Consider the following 22,397-nt stretch of genomic DNA (forward strand, 5'->3'; position numbering starts at 1 on the left):
CCACAATGTAAACCCAAGAGTAACCCTGTTTGAAAGCTATTGTCTCAATATCTGCACATCAGTTGCAGTAAATATAGTATGAACATGTAAAAAGATTATTGCTGGGGAAGGGACAAAGTGTCTTATGTTGAATATGTGGGAGTACTGTATATTGTATATATGAATTAATGTGGTCTAAAACTTTTGTGAAGACAAGCTTAATAATTAGGGGAAAAAAGGAAAAGAAAGGACATATACACTGAGGAAGAGATGGAAGAAGTTGCCTTGCCAATGTGCATACAGGGCAACACTTATTACAGTGATGGAAGGCAAAACATCAAAAACAAAGCATTTTCATTTTTTAATTTTGTGATACCCCAATTTATCTTTATTTTTTCTAAATTAGTATGTATTCTATATCTAACCTCTAAACCCATCACTATATTCCATTTTACTATTAATGGAACCTGGAAATATATTGGACTTCATTTTTGGGGAGGTTTTGGACCACAGAGGGGTGGCAGGGGAGGAATACTGGTGTGGGGTGGGGTGTTATTGGTGGGGGGTGCATGGCTAGGAGGGAATTCTCCAGGGCATATGTACAGGGTACATAAAAATGTTTGGATATTTTCATAGTGGTTACAATTGGGAATGATGGCTGGGGAGTGCTGAGTTCCTGGCTGGGGGAGCTCTGTCACATTCCCTAATGGAACAGCAACAATCCCCTGAGTGCAATGGCTAAGACCAATAAGAAAGGATGGTCCAACAATGAACCCTTGATGTTAATGACTATGCTTGTGGGCCTATGTGCCTGAAATAAGAACTAGGCCTAGAGCTGCAGGGTGGCTAAGAGTTACCTCCTGAGAGGCTCCATGTTGCTTAAATGTGGCCAGTTTCAAAGCCAAACTCAGCATGTAAATGCATTGCCTTCCCCTCAGTGTGGGACATGACTCCCAGGGATAAGCCTCCCTGGCACCAAGGGATTACTACCAAGTACCAGCTGATGATGTGGCTGGAGAACGATCTTGAATAAAAGGGTCAACTCAGACCAGCAGAATATCTCAGCCTACATGTAATATCAGGAGTTAAAAATGCTTTTTGACCTTTAATAAAAGGGGGAAATGGAAAGGACAGATGAGTTTATATGGCTATAAGGCTCCAAAAAAGAGCTGGGAGGTCATCAGAGGGGTCACCCTTATGCAAACCTCAGCAGAGTCCCAGAGACAGCTAAGGTAGATACAATCCCAGGTATTGGTTCTTCTGAGGGCTACAGAGAACCACAGGTTCTATGGTCATAGAAGATGGAGTTCAGTGCCATGTCAGTTGGCCCCACTTTGGAGTTTGTGGTCCTGAGTGTGATGGAGTTGGACTCAGATGTGATCTTTGTTCAGAAGTCTCTCCTGTTTCTTTTACCAGACCTGTAGTTGGCACTGGGGTTTGGTGTATACTCAGGGGACCTGAATCTCTGGACTCTCCATGTGATAGCCAGGCCCTGAGCCTCAACAGACTTGCAACTCCTACCCTCTGGTTTATTGGACTTACCCCAGCCAGCTAACAAGGAGGTGAAGAAGGTCAATCACTACACCAGGAAACCAAGAGTGCCTACAACTGCAAACAGGAGAATTGCATCCATCATCCAAGTGGAATCAAAGTACCCTCTTGATACAGAGCTGGAGTGGACAAAACCATCCCAGGGTCCACAGAATGGAGGAATAGAGTATGGATTAGAGTGGACTTACTCATACTCTATTCTGGAACTAATATGATTAGCAATGGAAGTAAATGTAGCATTGATGTGGAGAAAGTGGCCATGGTAGCTGCTGAGGGTAGGGAGTGGAAAGAAGAGATGTGATGTGGGGGCATTTTAAGGACTTGGAGTTGTCCTGGGTGGTACTGCAGGGACAGTGCAGGGACATTGTATATCCTCCCATGGCCCACTGGGTGGACTGGGGGAGAGTGTAAACTATAATGCGGAGCATTGACCATGTGGTGCAGCAGTGCTCAGAGATGTATTCACCAAGTACAATGAATGTCCCATGATGATGGAGGAGGTTGTGGTTTGTGGTTATGGGAGGAGTGGGGTGAGGGGGGTGGGGGGTAAATGGGGACATCATATTTTTTTAATGTAACATTTAAAAAATAAACAAATAAATAGGAAAAAAAATAATTCCTGACAAACAGGATGAAGCTGTTAAAGGCTGAAAGAAAAGATGAGCAGATAACATTTTTGAAGTAGAGAGAACACTTAGACTTTGTACCTTGAGATAAGAATTTTTGAATTCCTTAGACTATGAGTAATGCTGATGGTTAACTGCATGTTGCTGCTTGTTCTCAGTGAACTGGGGTATTTATAGAGCCCCTTGTGAACAATAAAGTTGTCTGATGAGTCTCTACTGGCAGACTCCCTGAAAAAAAAAAAAAAAAACATAGCAGAACAGGGAGGTGATATGGCACAAGAAAGTGCTTTCCTCTCTCCCACTCCAGAAGGTCCCAGGATCAGTTCCCAGAGCGACCTAATGAGAATACAAGCAGACACAGAAGAACACACAGCAAATGGACATAGAGAGAAGACAATGAGGGGCAGGGAATAAATAAATAAATCTTTAAAAAGAAAAAGAAACAGTTTGAATAATGTGATAAATGGACTAAACCTAATAGACATATACAGAATATTGCACCCCAAAAACAGCAGGATATACATTCTTTTCAAGGACTCATAGATCTTTCTCCAGAATAGACCATATGTTGGGTCACAAAGCTGATCTCAATAAATTCAACAAGATCAAAATTATACAAAGCACTTTCTCTGACCATGATGGAATAAAGTTGGAAATCAACAAGAGACAGTAGAAAAAGGGAAAATTCACACCTATATGGAGATTAAACAACACATTCCTAAATAATCAGTGGGCCAAAGAAGAAATTTCAAGAGAAACCAATAAATATCTTGAGATGAATGACAATGAGAACACAATATATCTGAACGTATGGGATGCAGTGAAGGCAGTACTGAGAGGGAAATTTATAGCCCTCAATTCTTACATTAGAAAAGAAGAAAGAGCTAAAATCAATGATCTAACTACACGTGTGGAGGAACTGGGGGAAAAAAAAAAAACCAGCAAAATAATCCCAAAGCAAGTAGAAGGAATGAAATAACAAAGATCAGAACAGAAATAAATGAAAGTGAGAACAACAACAACGACAACAAAGAATTAACAAAACCAAAAGTTGGTTCTTCATGAAGATTAACAAAATCAACAAACCCTTAGCTAGACTGACTAAGAAAAAAAAGAGATAAGATGCAAATAAATGAAATAAAAAATGAAAACAGGAACATTACTAATGACCCCGCAGAAATAAGAGAGATCATGAGGATACTATGAACAACTTTATGCCAAAAACTAGGCAATGCAGATGAAATGGAAAAATTCCTAGGAATGTACAACATACATTGACCCTAGAAGATATAGAAGACCTCATCAAACCAATCACAAGGAAAGAGATTGAAACAGTTTTCAAATACCTTCCCAAAATGAAAAGCCCAGGACCAGACAGTTTTACAAGTGAGTTCTAATAAGCATTCAAAGAAAATTTAATACCATTCTTACTCAAGCCCTTCCAAAAAAATTAAACAAGAAGGAACACCACCAAACTCATTCTATGAAATCCATATCATGCTAATACCAATGCCAGATAAATATATTACAAAAAAAAGAAAATTACAGAACCAATTTGCTAAAAATATGAATGCAAAAATCCTCAGTAAAATATTTGCTAATTGAATCCAACAACACATTAAAAGAGCAATTCATCATGATCAAGTGGGTTTTATTCCAGGCATGCAAGGATGGTTCAACACAAGAAAATCCATCAACATAATACTCTACATTAATAAATCAAAGAAGAAAAATCACATGACTATATTAATTGATGCAGAAAAGGATTTTGACAAAATACAGCATATTTTCTTGATAAAAATACTACAAAAGATAGGAATTGAAGGAAACTTTCTTAACATGATAAAGGCCATATATGAAAACCCCACAGCTAACATTATACTCAATGGTGAAAGACTGAAGGCTTTCCTATTGATATTGGGGACAAGACAAGGATGCCCACTGTCACCACTGTTGTTCAATATAGTGCTAGAGGTTCTAGCTAGAGTCATCAGGCAAGAATAAGAAATAAAATGCATCCAAATTTTTAAAAATTTAAAAATATTAATAATAATAAAAGGCATCCAAACTGGAAAGGAAGAAGTAAATTTTTCACTATTAATGGATTATATGACCCTATATCTAAGAAGTCCCCAAAAAATCTAAAACAGTTGGTAGAGTTAATAAACAATTTCAACAGTGTCAGGATACAAGAACAATATGTACATACCAGTGGTGTATCTAAACAATTGTAATGAGTAATCTGAGGAGGAAGTCAGGAAAAAATTCCTTTTACAATAGCAACTAAAAAAATCAAATATTGAGGAATAAACTTAATCAAGGATGTAAAGCACTTGTATTCAGAAAACTGCAATGCATTGCTAAAGAAATTTTAAAAAGACCTAAATAATTAAAAGAACATTCTATACTCTGAATTGAAAGACCAAATATCATTAAGATGTCAAGTCTATCCAAACTGATATACTGATTCAATAAAATCCCAATAAAAATTCCACCAGCATTTTTAAAACAAATGGAAAACACAAATTATCAAATTTACCTGGAAGGGTAAGAGCCCAAATATCCAGAAACATCTTAAAAATGAAAAGTGAAGTTGGAGGACTCTACTTCTGGACTTTAAATCATATTACGGGGGCAGGGCAAGATGCTGGCTGAGTGAGCACACCTGAGATTCACTCCTGCAAAAAAGCAGCTGGGCAGCATTGGAAATTCTTCGGGACCAGGCTGTTTCAGGATTTTGCAGGGCAGGAGGTGTCTGGACATCGATTTGGTGGGAAGGTAACAGAGAAAATTCATGTATAAGATAATTGAGACTCTATTACACGGAAGTGGGAGCTGCGCGCTGGACGCTCCCTCCTGGGGTGGGCGGAGCCATGGCACCGGCACTGCAGCGGCGATCTCTGGAGGCTCTGTGGTACTGGGGAATTCATAAGCCCTGAGCGGGCTATTGGGGGGTTAACAGGACAGGAGACCTTCGCAGAACGATTTGGGGAGACAAACGGGAGATTTTTGCGAAGCAGAGAATTTTTGATTGCAGATACAAATAATAGCGCTTCTGCCTAGAGCCCCGCCCCCCCAAGGCTGGCTGCCGATCTGAAGCAGCCTTAAATTTTTCACAATAAAGAGACATCACCAGGAGACTGTTTCAGGGACTGCAGGGTGGGGACATCTGGAAGCCGATTAGGGGAATATTTTGCGAAGCGTGGGAATTTCAGTTTTGGACTCTGTTATCGGCATTTCAGCTGGAGCCCCACCCCAGGATCTGGCTACTGATCTGCGTCATTAAATTGGCTGCAGTGTAGAGGTGCCCCCAGGTGGCTGTTCCGGGGGCTTACAGGGTGGGAGGTGTCCTGAAGTTGAACTGGTGATACAGCCACAGAATAGACCCACTGAGTGAGTGAATTGAGGAGTTCAGACACATAGGTTAGAGTTTCTGGATGTGACTTCTCCCATAGAATTGGTGCCCAGCTGTGGGGATCCTGAAAGCTGTGTTGCACTGCGGTGCTCCCAGGCCCCCTGTTAACCAGATTTGAGGTTGCCAGGTCTGAGTCCCCTAAAACCTGATGGTCCACACCCCACAGACTCAAACCTCTTGAGTCTTCAATACCTCAGACTTTCCATCCCTGAATCCATCATGCCCTGAGATCCATCTGAGGTCCTTGAATGTCCCAGCCCTCAACATTTGCGTTTTTTCATTTTTGTTTTGTTTTGTTTTTATTTTTATTTTATTTTTTTTATTTTTTAATGTCCTGATTGCTAACATTGCATTATCTCCTAGTCTTTTCTCCCAGCATATCCCCCAAAGTCTTTTTTTTTTTTTTGAGTTATTTAGGAGGAGTTTTTGTTGTTGCTGTTGTGGTTGTTCTATATCTTTTTTTTATTTTCCCTACTTGTTCCCCTCCCTTTACCCACCCCCTTATTCTTTCTTCATTTCTTCTCTTTTTTTTCTCTCTCTCTCTTGTCCCTCATTTTCTTCTTATTTTACTTTATCGTAATTCTACAATAGGTGCTACAGGGACCACCTCACATTTGCAGGGTTTCCTCATCCTCCGCTGCCTCATTTCTGTGTGAATTGATTTTGGCTACCTACACTATCCCCTTTCCCCTACATCTTGATATACTCCATCATCTACTGTCTCTCCTATATTCCACCTCCCTTTATTTGATCGCAAAAGTTTCTAACTCTTAATTTCTAAAACCATTGTTTTGTTTTCTGTCTTTTATTCACTCTTGAAACTATTGCCTTTCTTTTCTCTTTCCCTCTCTCATGAAAACACTAGCTTTTTAATTCATACCATAGTCCTTCCATATTGAGTCGACTACCTCATTATACAACATTAAACAACAGCTAATTAATCCCCAAGACTAGACAAAGAAGCTAAGGAACTGATTAAACCCATCAAGGTTAAATGATGACCAGAAGCAACAAAAATCTAAAAACCAAACCATTAATCAGGAAAACATGGCTGAATCCAATGAACAAACTAAAAACCAGGAAGAGGAGGAGAAATTTGCACAAGTAATTAAAGATCTCAGAACATTTATCACCGAAAAATTTAATGAAGTAAAGGAAGAGGTTAACCACATGAGGACAACACTTGGACGGGAAATTGAAGACATACACAAAAAGGTAACAGATGTGATGGGAATGAACACCACAGTTCAAGAAATCAAAAATACACTTGCAGCAAATATCAGCAGACTAGAAGAGGCAGAGCAGAGAATCAGTGATGTGGAAGACAGTATATCAGAAATCAACCAGATAGTAGAATTGATTGATAAAAAGAGAAAAAATCCAGCTAGGACTTAGGGACCTGAATGACAATGCAGAACACTCAAACATATGTATTATAGGCATCCCAGAAGGAGAAGAGAAGGGAAAGGGGTCAGAAAGAGTGTTGCAGGGAATAATGGCTGAAAACATCCCAAATCTACTGAAAGAGACAGAAGTACATATCCAAGAAGCACAGCACACCCAAATTGTCAAAAACCCCAACAGGCCCACCCCAAGACATATACTTGTCAAATTATCCAACGCTCAAGACAAAGAGAAAATTCTAAAAGCAGCAAGAGAAAAGAAAACCATCACATACAAGGGAAGCTCCAGAAGATTAAGTGCTGATTTCTCATCTAAAACCATGGAGGCAAGAAGGCAGTGGTATGATACAGTTAAGGTACTAAAAGAAAAAAATTTCCAACCAGGAATACTCTATCCAGCTAAACAAGCATTCAAAAATGATGGAGAGTGCAAATTATTCACAGATAAACAGAAACTGAAAGAGTATGCCAACAAGAAAACTCCCCTTCAAGAAATTCTAAAGGGAGTTCTGCAGGAAGAAAGGAAAAAACAGGACAGGCAGAGTTGGAGGAGAGTGTAAGAGAAACAAAAAAGACAAAAAAAAGAAGGAAAAAAAAACACCAAAATATAACAAACACAAGTCCAATCAAAATATGGCTAACATAAATAATTCCTTGAAAGTAGTAACACTGAACGTCAACGGATTAAACTCACCTATCAAAAGATTCAGACTGGGACATTGGATAAGGAAATAGGACCCATCTATATGCTGTCTACAAGAGACACATCTTAGACCCAGAGACTCATGGAGGCTGAAAGTGAATGGTTGAAAAACAATCTTAAAAGCAAACAATAACCAAAAAAAGGCAGGAGTAGCTATATTAATATCAGACAAAATAGACTTTAAAGGCGAAACAATTGTGAGAGACAAAGAAGAAGAGTACATTTTAGTGAAAGGGGCAATCTGTCAAGAAGATTGAACAATCATAAATATTTATGCTCCTAACAAGGGCGCCTCTAAATATGTGAGGCAAGCGCTGGAAAAACTAAGTGAAAGAATAGATGCATCTACAATGATAGTGGGGGATTTTAATACACCACTATCAACTCTGGACAGAACATCTCAAAAGAGAATCACTAAAGAAACAAAACATTTGAACAATATATTAGAGGAGCTGGATCTAATAGACATATATAGATCATTACACCCAAAAACAGCAGGATATACATTTTTCTCAAGTGCACATGGATCATTCTCCAAGATAGACCATATGCTAGGCCAAAAAGAAAGGCTTAATGAATTCAGAAAGATCGAAATCATACAAAATAATATCTCTGACCACAGTGGAGTGAAGCTGGAAATCTGCAAGGGCCAGAGGCCCAGATTTCACACCATGATTTGGAAATTAAACAGCACACGCTTAGAAAAACAGTGGGTCAAAGAGGAAATCTCAAAAGAAATCAATGACTACCTTGAAACAAATGATAATGATAACACTACATACCAAAATTTATGGGATGCAGCAAAAGCAGTACTGAGAGGGAAATTGATAGCCATAAAATCATATATCAAAAAAGAAGAAAGAGCAAAAATTGAAGAATTAACTGCACATTTGGAGGAATTAGAAAAAAACACAACAAAGTAATCCAACAGGAAGAAGGAAGGAAATAACAAAGATAAGAGCAGAACTAAATGAAATAGAAAATAAGAGAGCATTTGAAAAGATAAACAAGACCAAGAGCTGGTTTTTTGAGAAGATCAATAAAATTGACAAACCTTTAGTGAGACTAACAAAGAAAAAAAGAGAGAAGATGCAAATACACAAAATAAGAAATGAGAAAGGCGACATCACCACTGACCCCACAGAAATAAAGACTATCATAAGAAGACACTTTGAAAAACTATATTCCAACAAAATGACAATTCAGAGGAAATGGACAAATTCCTAGAAACACATAAGCAGCCCATATTGATGAAAAAGAAGGTGATGATCTCAACAAACTAATCACAAGTAAAAAGATAGAATCAGTCATTAAAAACCTCCCAACTAAGAAGAGCCCAGGGCCAGATGGCTTCACAGGTGAATTCTACAAAACATTCCAGAAAGAACTAACAACAATCCTGCTGAAATTATTCAAAAAATCGAAACAGAAGGAACATTGCCAAACTCCTTCTATGATGCAAACATTACCCTAGTACCAAAGCCAAACAAAGTCACCACAAGAAAGGAAAATTACAGACCAATTTCTCTAATGAACCTAGACACAAAAATACTTAACAAAATACTTGCTAATCGTATTCAACAACACATTAAATGAATTATACACCACGACCAAGTGGGATTCATTCCAGGTATGCAAGGATGGTTCAACATAAGAGAATCAATCAATGTAATACACCATATAAACCGACTGAAGGAAAAAAATCACATGATTATATCTATAGATGCAGAAAAAGTATTTGACAAAATACAGCACACTTTCTTGATAAAAACACTCCAAAAGATCAGAATACAAGGAAATTTTTTGAACATGATAAAGAGTATATATGAAAAACCTGCAGCCAACGTTGTTTACAATGGAGAAATCCTAAAATCTTTCCCGCTAAAGTCAGGAACAAGACAAGGATGCCTACTGCCTACCCTTCTATTTAACATTGTCTTAGAAGTACTTGCTTGAGCACTGAGGCAAGAACCAGATATAAAGGAATTCAGATTGGAAAGGGAGAAGTCAAAATTTCATTATTTGCAGATGACATGATCCTATACATAGAAAACCCTGAGAGGTCTACAACAAAGCTTCTAGAACTCCTAAATGAATTTAGTAAAGTCGCAGGGTATAAGATCAATGTGCAAAAATCAGTATCATTTCTGTACAACAATAATGAGCAAGATCAGAAGGAAATCATGAAACAAATACCATTCACAATAGTAAATAAAAAAATCAAGTATTTAGGAATAAATTTAACTAAAGATGTAAAAAACTTATACACTGAGAACTATACAAAACTGTTCAAGGAAATCAAAGAAGACCTAAATAAATGGAAGAATATTCCCTGTTCAGGGATAGGAAGACTGAATATTATTAAAATGTCTATCCTACCAAAACTGATCTACACATTCAATGCAATCCCAATAAAAATCAACACAGCCTTCTTTAAGGAACTAGAAAAACTAACTATGAAATTTATTTGGAAAGGAAAGAGGCCCCGAATAGCCAAAGACATATTGAAAATGAAAAATGAAATTGGAGGAATCACACTAACGGACTTCAAACATACTACAAAGCTACAGTAGTGAAAACAGCATGGTATTGGCATAAGGAGAGACACACAGACCAAAGGAATTGAATTGAAAATTCTCATATAGAACCTCATATATATAGCCACATAATATTCAATAAAGCCACCAAACCCTCTCAACTGGGAGAGAATGGCCTATTCAACAAATGGTGCCTGGAGAACTGGATAGCCATATGTAGAAGAATGAAAGAGGATTACCATCTCACACCTTATACAAAGATCAACTCAAGATGGATCAAAGACCTAAATATAAGAGCCAAGACCATAAAGATCTTGGAAAGCAGTGTAGGGAAACATCTACAGGACCTTGTAATAGGAAATGGCTTCATGAATATCACACCAAAAGCATGAGCAGCAAAGAACAAATAGATAAATCGGACTTCCTCAAAATTAAAGCCTTCTGCACCTCAAAGGACTTTGTCAAGAAAGTAAAAGGGGAACCTACACAATGGGAGAAAATATTTGGCAACCATATATCTAATAAGAGACTTTTAACTTACATATATAAAGAACTCATATATCTTGAAAATAAAAAGAAAAACAACCCATTTAAAAAATAGGAAGAAGATTTAAACAAACACTTCTCCATAGAATAAATACAAATGGCTAAAAAGCACATGAAAAAATGCTCCAAATCTCTAGCTATCAGGGAAATGCCAATCAAAACTACAATGAGATACCATCTTACTCCCATAAGATTGGCAGGTATGAAAAAAAACAGAAGAATACAAATGTGGGAGAGGATGTGAAGAAAGGGGAACACTCATCCACTGCTGGTGGGAATGCAGAAGGATCCAACCATTCTGGAGGACAGTTTGGCGGTTTCTCAAAAAACTAACATAGATTAGCCATATGACCCAGCAATACCAATGCTGGGTATATACCCAGCAGAACTGAAAACAAGGACACAAACCGGTATGTGTACACCAATGTTCATAGCAGCATTGATCACTATCGTCAAAAGTTGGAATCAACCCATATGCCCATCAACAGATGAGTTGATCAATAAAATGTGGTATATACATACAATGGAATACTACTCGCCTTTAAGAACAAATACACTACAAACACACGTGATAACATGGATGAATCTTGAGAACCTTATGCTGACTGAAGCAACCCAGGAATTAGAAGGACAAATACTACATGACCTCAATGATATGAAATAAGCAAGCTGCCTCAGAGAGCTAGAGACTGGAAGATAGGTTTACAGGAAATCGGGGGGTGGAGGAAGGATGTGAGCTGACGTCTGCAGGGGTGGAATCTACGATGAGCTGGCGGTAAGTATGAGCACAAAGAAGAGATAAAATGGGGCAAGGGGTTGCCTTTGGGCTTTGCTGGTTTGAGGGGGACTGGGGATGGGCGGATGGGTAATAGTGCCCCAAATATTGGGGGGAGGGAGGGGCAACATATGAACATAGGAGAGTGTCAGGTGTTGGTTGAGAGTAAAATGCTGAGAAAACCGTATCAAAATATAATTAGGAAGGTTACCTGTTTAGGATGCTCAGAGGGGATGGTCTGATGTGGGACGGACTCCTGGGGAATGTCTGAATGCTCATTTTGCCAGGGTGGGTTGTTCCATTGGGTAGAGACCCAAGTAGTGAGAGTGGGGGTGGACCCACATCCTGGCGAGGACTAATGCCATCAAATAGAGGGATCTGTATCTCTCGAGAGAAAGGGTGACTCCCAGGGCATTAGGGCAGTTGAGCAAGTCAGGCCCTGAACACTGTTGCAAGTATCTCTGGACGTGGCTACTGGGGAAATGGAGATTGGCTGTCACTGTGGGCCCCAAAGGTAGGGGAAAATGGATGTTGAATGGATGGAACCAAGGTAAATGTGGGGGCAAGAGAGGAGTTTTGCGAGAGTACACAAGGATGGATATAAAACATGTAATATTACACCAAAAACATATAGGGGATGACACACTAATAATGTAAACCATAATGTAAAACATAGGATAACTAAAAAATTTAGAAAACTGTATAGCCTAAAGTATGGACCACAATGTAAGCACAGATGTCACCTTGTTTGAAAGCTATTGTCTCCGAGTCTGTACATCAGTTTCAGTAAATATGATATGAATAAGTTAAAAGATTATCGCTGTGGAAGGGAAAAGGTTTTATGGTGGATGTGTGGGAGTACTGTATATTGTATATATGAATTACTGTGATCTAGGGCTCTTGTGAAGAGAAGCTCAAAAATTAGGAAAAAATAAAAGAAAAAGATAGGATGTAGAATTTTTCCAAATCAGTATGTAGTCTATATCTAACCTTTAAACTCATTGCTATATTCCATTTTACTAGGAAGGGAACCTGACATTATATTGGGCTTCACTTTTCAGGAAGTTTTGGATCACAGAGTGGTTCAACAATGGCAGCAGAGGAATACTGGTATGGGATGTTATTGATAGGCGATATATGGTTGACAGGGAGTTATACAGGGCGTGTGTCCAGGGTGCATGGAAATGTTTGGATATACTCATAGTGGAAACCATTAAAAACAACAGCTGGGAGTGTACTGGGTTCCTGGCCGGGGGGGGGGGGCTCTGTTGTGGTCCCTAGTGGGGCAGCGACAGTCCCCCAGGTGCAATGGTAAGGACCAGGAAGGAATGAGGGTCCAACAGTGAGCCCCTGATACTAATGACTATGTTTGTGAGCCTATACACCTGAAATAAGAACAAGGCTTAGAGCAGCACTGTGCCTAGGAGTTCCCTCCTGACAGCCTCCGTGTTACTGAAATGTGGCCAATCTCAAAGCCAAACTCAGCATGTAAATGCAATGCCTTGCCCCCAGCGTGGGACATGACACCCAGGGATGAGCCTCCCTGGCACCGAGGGATCACTACCAAGTACCAGCTGATGACGTAACTAGAAAATGACCTTAAATTAAAGGTTCAATGTGTACCAGCAGAATATCCCTGTCTACATATAATAACAGGAATTAAAAATGCTATTTGACCTAAAGTAAGGGGGAAATCAAAAAGACAAATGAGTTCATATGGCTATGAGTTTCTAAAAAAAAAAAAAAGAGTCTGGAGTTGTCAGAAGGATTGCCTATGCACACCTGAGCAGAGTCTCAGAGACAGATAAAGTAGATACAACCCCAGATATTGGTCCTTTTGAGGGCTAAAGAGACCCACAGGTTCTATGGTCATGGCAGTTGGGGTTCACTGCTATGCCAGTTGGCCCTTCTTTGGAGCTGGTGTTTCTGCATGATGGAGCTGGACTCAGATGGGATCTCTTTTCACAAGCCTTTCATGCTACTTTACTGTAATTGTAGTTGATGCTGGGGCTTAAGATATATCTAGGGGATTTGAATCTCTGGACTGACAATATGATAGCCAGGCCCTGAGCCTCAACAGACTTCAGCTCCCACACTCTGATTTATTGGACTTACTCCACTCAGCTAACATGGAGTTGAAGAATGTCAACCACCACACCGTGGAGCCTAGAGTGCCTACAACTGAAAGCAGGAGGATTGCATCCAATATCCATGTGGAATCTAAACCCCCACTTGACATAGATGTGGAATGGACTCAACCAAGCCAAGGTCCACAGGAAGGAGGAATACAGTAAGGATCAGAGTGGACTTAATGATATTCTATTCATGAACTATTGTGGTTAATATTTGAGAAAATGTGGCATTGGTGTAGAAAAAGTGGCCATGGTGGCTGCTGGGTGTGGGGAATGGGAGGAAGAGAAGAGATGTGGAGGCATTCTCGGGACTTGGAGTTGTCCTGGGTGGTGCCCCAGGGACAATTGCCGGATGTTGTATGTCCTCACATGGCCCACTGGATGGAACGTGGGAAAGTGTGGGCTATGGTGTGGAACACAGGACATGGGGTGCAGTGATGCCTGGATATGTACTCACCAGATGCAATGGATATGACATGATGATGGGGGAGAGTGTTATTGTGGGGGGAGTGGTGGGGTGGGGGCAGTGGGGGCAAATGGGGACCTCATATTTTTTAAATTTAATATCTTTTTAAAAAATGAATAAATTGAGTAGAATTTGGAAAAAAAAAATAAATTGTATTACCTTGCTACAGTGGTAAAAACAGCATGATATTGGCATAAAGATAGAAACATATACCAATGGAACTGAATTGATGATTCAGCAACAGACCCTCACATCTATGGCCAAGTGATTTTTGACAAACCCACCCAGCTGGGGCAGAACAGTCTATTCAACAAATGGTGCTGGTAGAACTGGATATCCATAGCCAAAAGAAAGAAAGAAAACCCCTATCTCACACCTTATAAAAAAATTAACTCAAAATGTATAAAAGACCATAAAAGCAAGAATCCCAGAAAAAAATGTAGGGAAACATATTCAAGACCTGGTGGTAAGTAGTGGATTCTTACAACTTGCACCAAAAACAAAAGCAATGGAAGATAGCACAGATAAATGGGACCTACTCAAATTTAAAAGACTTCTGTGATTCGAAGGACTTCAACAGGAAGGTAAAAAGTCAGCCCACTCAATGGGAGAAAATATTTGGAAACAATATATCTAAAAAGTGTTTTATTTCCATTCTACATTGCGGTCACCCCTCGGGCTGAAGTGTGGTTTGCTGACCTGGCGGGGGGCGGTGGCCGTGGTAGGCCTATTCCAAACCGCTGCCCCTATAATAGGGTGGTTGGTCGGGCCCACCGCCACCCCTGAAGGAAGCTCGGCATGGGCGCAGAGTGCCCTCGGGTCTCCCCTTCTCGGCAGCCATGCTTCCGTGGCCGCCCCTCCTCCCAGATAGTGCCACACGATGCCTTCTTTCTCCCTGCGCAGGCGCAGGGCAGAAAATTCCAATCTGCCCTTTTCCCTCCCCCTGACAGCAGCAACAGCCAGGCGTGGGCGGGAAACTCAAGTCTGCCCTCTACCCCAGCAACAGCAGCCACCAATCCCTAAACCCTGCCACTTCCCCCAGCAACAGCAACAGCCAATCCCTAACCACCACCCCTCCCCCATCCAGTATCTCCCACTGACCTTTCTCTGGCAACCAATCAGAGCAGGGCATGGCTTCGACCAATCAGCCTTCCCCAGCCCCTATAAAACTGTTGCCTCTCCCTCAATAAAGTTGGACTTGCGTGTTTACCTTGTCTCCGCAGTAGTTCTTCTGCCGTGCACCCTCCAGTCCTGAGAGCCCCCGACAAGGGCCTGGCCTCCCTTGTCCCCAGTTCGTCGCCTGCTTCTCCGGGTGACCCCCTCGTCACCAGCTTCGCCGGGTGATCCCGTCAGCCGAACTGCGCAACCCCTGTGAGACCGACCCCTTGTCTGCTGCCGGACCAACCCCTAATCCCAAGTGGGACCGACCCCTCGTCCCAAGCGGGACCGACCCCTCGTCCCAAGCTGGACCGACCCCTCATCCGCAGCCAGACCCCACCTCTACCGACCGAGCAAGCCGCCGCAGCTGGCGCCCAACGTGGGGCAAGGCAACCCCACCACAGCCTCACTCCATAACCTGGCGGCCCCCCCCTCCTCCCTTCTCACCGTGGGGCTTCTCTCGTGCAACATTGCTGCTACCTGAGCCTTGGCTACCTCATATGATCCACGGCGGTCGGGGAGAATTGCTGGATGGCTTTCTCCTTCCATGTCTGGGGCTTATACTGACCCGCTATGATTAAGAGGAGCCTTGGATTTCTCGGGAGCGCATGATTGCACGTCTGAAGTAACCCTACCACAGCCCTACGCCCTCCTCTCTTCTCACCCCTATCTTTTCACTCTGCATTGCTGCTCCTGAACCTTGGTGACCTCATATGATCCACGGTGGTCTGGGAGAATCGCTGGATGGCTTTCTCCTTCCATGTCGGGGGCTTATACCGACCCGCTATGATTAAGAGGCGCCAATAAAACTCTCAGGAGAGCGTGCCTGAGCACCTCCACCCCTGCCTTCACCTCTGCCTCCTCCCCTCCGTGCTTGCTCCCCTTTGCCTTGCTCCACTGCTCGTCGTTCCGCCCTCCCCTCGTTGGGGCCTTCTCTTGGCCCGCGACCACCGTCGGAGTCCCGTCGGCTCCGACCCCTCATCTCACCGTGCACCTCAGCTCCCATCGCCGCACTCTCAAGGTAAGGGCCCCTTTTCTTATCGGCTCCAAAAGGCCATTAGCAATGGGTAACATCCTTTCTGCTAAGCAAGCCCCGCAAGTTCGGGCCCTCGCCGGTCTCCTAGACACTCACCAGTGTAAGATCTCTTTGAAACAGCTTCAAGTATATTGGGACCTTCTTCTCCCCTTTAATCCATGGTTTACCACGTGTCAGCTCTGGGACCCGGATACCTATACTCGCCTTATAGATAGGGTCACTTCTGCCATGGAGCAGGAAGGTAAAAGATTCCCTCGTGGCTTATTACCGGCACTTTTTACCATCCGCTCCTGCCTTCAAGGTGCCCCTACCATCGACTCCCCCCGGCCGCGCCACTGCCGCCGCCGTGATTGTCAGGACGGCGACTTTAACAGGGACCCTGAACGGAACCCTGATACTGACTCCGATTCCGACTCTGAGTCGCTTGTTGAGCGCCTTAATAATGCGCTCGAAAATTGTCCCCCTAAACAGTGTAATCTTGCAGTGCCGAGCGCCAGTGAAGATGGCGAACTTCCACCTTCTTCCTCGCTCAAAAAGGGGAAGCATTCCCAAGATGGTGGACTTCCGCCTTCTTCCTCGCTCGAAAAGGGGAGGTCCCTTTACCCTCCCTACCCCCGGCAACTTCCTGCCTGAGTGGGCCAGAAGCTCCCTCCCCGTCATTTTACCCCTCCGCGCAGGACAGCCCGCAGCCATTTTGTAACACCGCATGGGCAATGGCTCCTCTCGCGCCCTCCACGCCAGCGGCCCCCCCGGCTCCGCCTCCCCCTGGCAGCCCCCTCCATCCAATCCATGGCAAGCTGCCACACACGTGGCCCCCTCTAGCCTATTTTTGGACCCATATTCCTCCCCCGCCGGGGCACCTCTGCCTACCTCCCCGCCACCTCTGCAGCAGATGTCCCGCAGGGAACGGCGCCAAATGCGAGTGATCCAGCACCAACTGAGCCAGCTCACCACCTGAGAGACAACCATCCAACCCTGAAGTCCGTTCGCTGCTCGCACTCTACCATCAATGCAGACGCCGCAACCCTCACCATGCTGGCGAGCCAATTAACATAGTCTCTCTCCTTAGCTATCAGCGACTCGCCACTGCCGAGGACACCCCCCCCACTTCATCTTCTCGGCCTCCTCCTACCCGACCTCTTCCTGCTCACTCTTTCCACAGGTGCCCCAAGTCTTCTGTAACCACGGCCCCCCATGCCGCCATCACTCTCAAGCAGCTCCAGCCCCACTAAATGGCCCGCAACCCGCTTTCCCCAGCCCGCGGCCTGCTTTCTAGCATCTAATAACGTTTCTGCTTTTGCCTCCCCATACTTCTGCAGAGCTTCCTCCTGTCTCGACCTCACCCCTCTTCTCAGCCATCCAAAGCGTCCTTTCTCGTCCCCCGCCCCCCTCCTTTTTTGCTTGAACCCGCATTGTGTTGCAGATTGGGCCACCCCATGTCGGCCCGCCCCGTTAACATCAGCCTCTCTCACACCCGTGAAGACTTTGGCCTTCTTGCTGTCCTCACCTATGTCTCCACCACTCCCAACGCTGCCGCCACCACCGCCTCTGGTGCCCTGACGCGACTTGTCCTCACAGCTGCGATCCTCCAGACCATCACACAGTCTGCCTCTGCCGCTCTTCGCCGCCAAGAAGAGATCAACTACCTGTAACACGCTGTCATCCTGGACTTTTAACAGCAGATGGACCTTATAGCTGCTGAGATCAACGAGAATTGGACATTGGCCACCCTTGTTTGCAACGGCAAGATACCGCCCCCCAAATTGTACATTTGTATCCCTGTCATACCCACCTCCCTCTTCAGCCCCGCTTCCCTCATTGCTTGCTGCCTCTTGGGCCTCAGCTACTTGCTACTGCTGCCATCCTGGCCCTTATTTGAAAAGAAGGGGGAAATGCGGTCGCCCCTCAGGCTGAAGTGTGGTTTGCTGACCTGGCGGGGGGCGGCGGCCGCGGTAGGCCTATTCCAAACCGCTGCCCCTGTAATAGGGTGGTTGGTTGGGCCCACCGCCACCCCTGAAGGAAGCTCGGCATGGGTGCAGAGTGCCCTCGGGTCTCCCCTTCTCGGCAGCCATGCTTCCATGGCCGCCCCTCCTTCCAGATAGTGCCACACGATGCCTTCTTTCTCCCTGCGCAGGCGCAGGGCAGAAAATTCCAATCTGCCCTTTTCCCTCCCCCTGACAGCAGCAACAGCCAGGCATGGGTGGGAAACTCAAGTCTGCCCTCTACCCCAGCAACAGCAGCCACCAATCCCTAAACCCTGCCACTTCCCCCTGCAACAGCAGCCACCAATCCCTAAACCCTGCCACTTCCCCCAGCAACAGCAACAGCCAATTCCTAATCACCACCCCTCCCCCATCCTGTACCTCCCACTGACCTTTCTCCGGCAACCAATCAGAGCAGGGCGTGGCTTCGACCAATCAGCCTTCCCCAGCCCCTATAAAACTGTTGCCTCTCCCTCAATAAAGTTGGACTTGCGTGTTTACCTTGTCTCCGCGGTAGTTCTTCTGCCGTGCGCCCTCCAGTCCTGAGAGCCCCCGACAAGGGCCTGGCCTCCCTTGTCCCCAGTTCGTTGCCTGCGTCTCCGGGTGACCCCCTCGTCACCAGCTCGCCGGGCGACCCCGTCAGCCGAACCGCGCAACCCCTGTGAGACCGACCCCTCGTCTGCTGCTGGACCGACCCCTCGTCCCAAGTGGGACCGACCCTTCATCCCAAGCGGGACCGACCCCTCGTCCAAAGCTGGACTGACCCCTCATCCGCAGCCAGACCCCACCTCTACTGACCGAGCAAGCCACCACACTACATAAAGAGATCATACAACTCAACAATAAAAGAGCAAGCAATCCAATTAATAAATGGGCAAAAGATTTATGTAGACACTTCACCAAGGAAGAAATACAAATGTCCAAAAAGCACATGAAACAGTTTTCCATATTACTAGCTATTAGGGAAATGAAAATCAGAACAACAATGATATATCATCTAACACCACACAGAATGGTGTTGAAAAAAAACAGACAACAATAAGTGCTGGAGAGGATGTGAAGAAATAGGAACACGCCTTCACTGTTGGTGGGATTGTAAAATGGTGCACCCTCTGTGAAAAACAGTTTGGCAGTTTCTCAGGAAGCTAAATATAGAACTGCCATATTATCCAGCAATTCCTCAACTTACTAGGAATATATCCAGAAGAACTAAAAACTATGACACGAACAGACATCTTCACACCAATGTTCATAGCAGTGTTATTTGCAATTGTCAAAAGATGGAAACAGCCCAAGTGTCCATCAATGAATAAATGGATAACAAATTGTGGTATATATGTACAATGGAACACTATGTTGCAGTAAAAAGAAATGGAATTAGGACACGTATGACAACATGGATGAACATTGAAGACATTATGATAAGCATAGTAAGCCAGACACAAAAGGACAAATATTGCATGGTCTCATTAATGTGAACTAAATATGAAGAATAAATGCATGGAGTTAAAACCTAGAGTATATGTTATTAGGAGATAAGGGGAGGGTTGAGAAGAACTACTGATGCTTAATGTATGTAGAATTTTAATTAACTGGACTGTAAAAGTGTGGAAATGGATAGAGTTGATGGTAACACATTATAGTGAGTAGCAGCTGGTTATAAATGGGATTGTGGCTGAAAAGTTTAGTCTGGGGATGTAACTATCAATTGAAAGAAAGCTAGAGAATAATCTAGGCAATGAATAATACAGTGAACTCAGAATTGGATGAGAATTGTGTTTAATGGCACTGATGCAAAAGTGTTCTTCTCTGAGCTAGAGCAGATGTACATCACTATTGCAGGGTAGTGGGAATGTGGAGAAGCATGGGAAAAATACAATCGGTGTGACCTATGGACTACGGTTAACAGCTATACTATAATATTCTTGCATCAATGCCAAAGATGTACTATGATGATAATGAGAGATATGGAAAAAGTGTGCTAAATGTATGCTATTGACCATGGCTGGTGGTAACAGTGTGATGATATTATCTCATAATCTGTAACAAATATTTCATCACTGTGTGGTGTGTTGGTGAAGGGGTGTTGTGTGGGAATTTTTCATGTGCATCATTGTTTTGTAAGTTCACAACCTCTGTAATAAAAATATGTTTTTTAAAAAATAGGGGTGGTTAGGGGGAAAATACACTAAATGTAAGATAGGGACCATAGTTAATAGTAATATTTTGATGCTGCTGCTGCATAATTTGTAACAAATGTTTCACAATAACGCAAGGTGTTGATGGAGAGGTGACGTGTGGGACCCCTGTATGATATTATGCATGTTTATTTTGTAAGTTCACCTTTACTATACTATACACTTATTGTTTATGCATGTTCATGTATGAATAATATACTTCATTTAAAATATTTTTAAATCACTTGGTCATATATGTGAAAGTCAATTTTTGAACTCTCAGTTTGATTCCATCAGTCTATATAGCTCTCATTGTGCCACTACCATGCTGTTTTGACCACTGTAGCTTTGTAATAAATTTTAAAGTCAGAAAGTGTGAGTCCTCCAACTTTGTTCTTCCTTTTTCAAGATAGCTTTGACTATTCAGGATGTATTACCCTTACAATTAAACTTGATGATTGTCTTTTCCATTTCTGTTAAAAAAAAAAAAAAAAAGCTGAGAATTGACAGGTGGGGTAACCAATCAGAGCAGCAAACAGCTGCACCCCTACAACATCAGGAAGGGGAGGAGTAAATAATGGCTTAATAAAGGTAATCCCACAAGCCCAAACACTCTTTCTGCCTAGAGGAGCCCACATCTAACACTTTAGGTGTTTAATTCTGTTTTTTCCCCCATTTCTCAATAAACTGCTCGTCTAAATTTTTTAAAAGCTGTTGGAATTTTTATTGAGATTTTGTTGTATATATAAGTCATTTTGGGTAGAATTTTAATCTTAACAATATTTAGTTTTCCAATCCATGTATATGGAATGTACTTCCATTTATTGAGTGAGATCTTTGATTTCTTTTAATGAAGTTTTATAGTTTTCCATGTCTGAATTCTTTATAGTCTTGATTAAATTAATTTCTTTTTTATTTTTTAATTTTTTTATTCATTTTGTAAAAATATTACATTAAAAAAATATGAGGTCACATTCAACCCCCCCACCCCCACCCCACCACTCTGCCCCCAGCAACACTCTCTCCCATCATCATGACATATCCATTGCATTTGGTAAGTATATCTCTGGGCATCGCTGCACCTCATGGTCAATGGTCCACATCATAGCCCATACTCTCCCACGTTCCACCCAGTGGGCCCTGGGAGGATCTACGATGTCTGATAATTGTCCCTGAAGCACCACTCAGGACAACTCCAAGTCTCAAAAATGCCTCCACATTTCATCTCTTCCTCCCACTCCCCACACCCATCAGCCACCATGGCCACTTTTCACACACCAATGCGACATTTTCTCTGTGGACACTGGATTGGTTGTGTCCATTGCACATCTATGTCAAGAGGAGGCTTAGATTTCACATGGATACTGGATGCAATCCTCCTGCTTTCAGTGTAGGCACTCTAAGCTCCGTAGTGTGGTGGTTGACATTCTTCAACTCCATGTTAGCTGAGTGGGGTAAGTCCAATAAATCAGAGTGTAGGAGTTGAAGTCTGTTGAGGCTCAGAGCCTGGCAATCATATTGTCAGTCCAGAGATTCAAATCCCCTAGATATATCTTAAACCCCAGCACCAACTACAATCCCAGTAAAGTAGCATGAAAGCCTTGTGAAAAGAGATCCCATCTGTGTCCAGCTCCATCACGCAGAAACACCAGCTCCAAAGAAGGGCCAACTGGCATGGCAGTGAACCCCATCTGCCATGACCATAGAACCTGTGGGTCTCTTTAGCCCTCAAAAGAACCAATACCTGGGGTTGTATCTACTTTATCTGTCTCTGAGACTCTGCTCAGGTGTGCATAAGGGCAATCTTTCTGACAACCTCCAGACTCTTTTTTAGAGACTCATAGCCATATAAACTCATTTGTCCTTTCCATTTCCCCCTTAATTTAGGTCAAACAGCATTTTTAACTCCTG

The sequence above is a fragment of the Dasypus novemcinctus genome, chromosome 9 (assembly GCF_030445035.2).
Source record: "Dasypus novemcinctus isolate mDasNov1 chromosome 9, mDasNov1.1.hap2, whole genome shotgun sequence".
In the NCBI taxonomy this organism is placed as follows: Eukaryota; Metazoa; Chordata; class Mammalia; order Cingulata; family Dasypodidae; genus Dasypus; species Dasypus novemcinctus.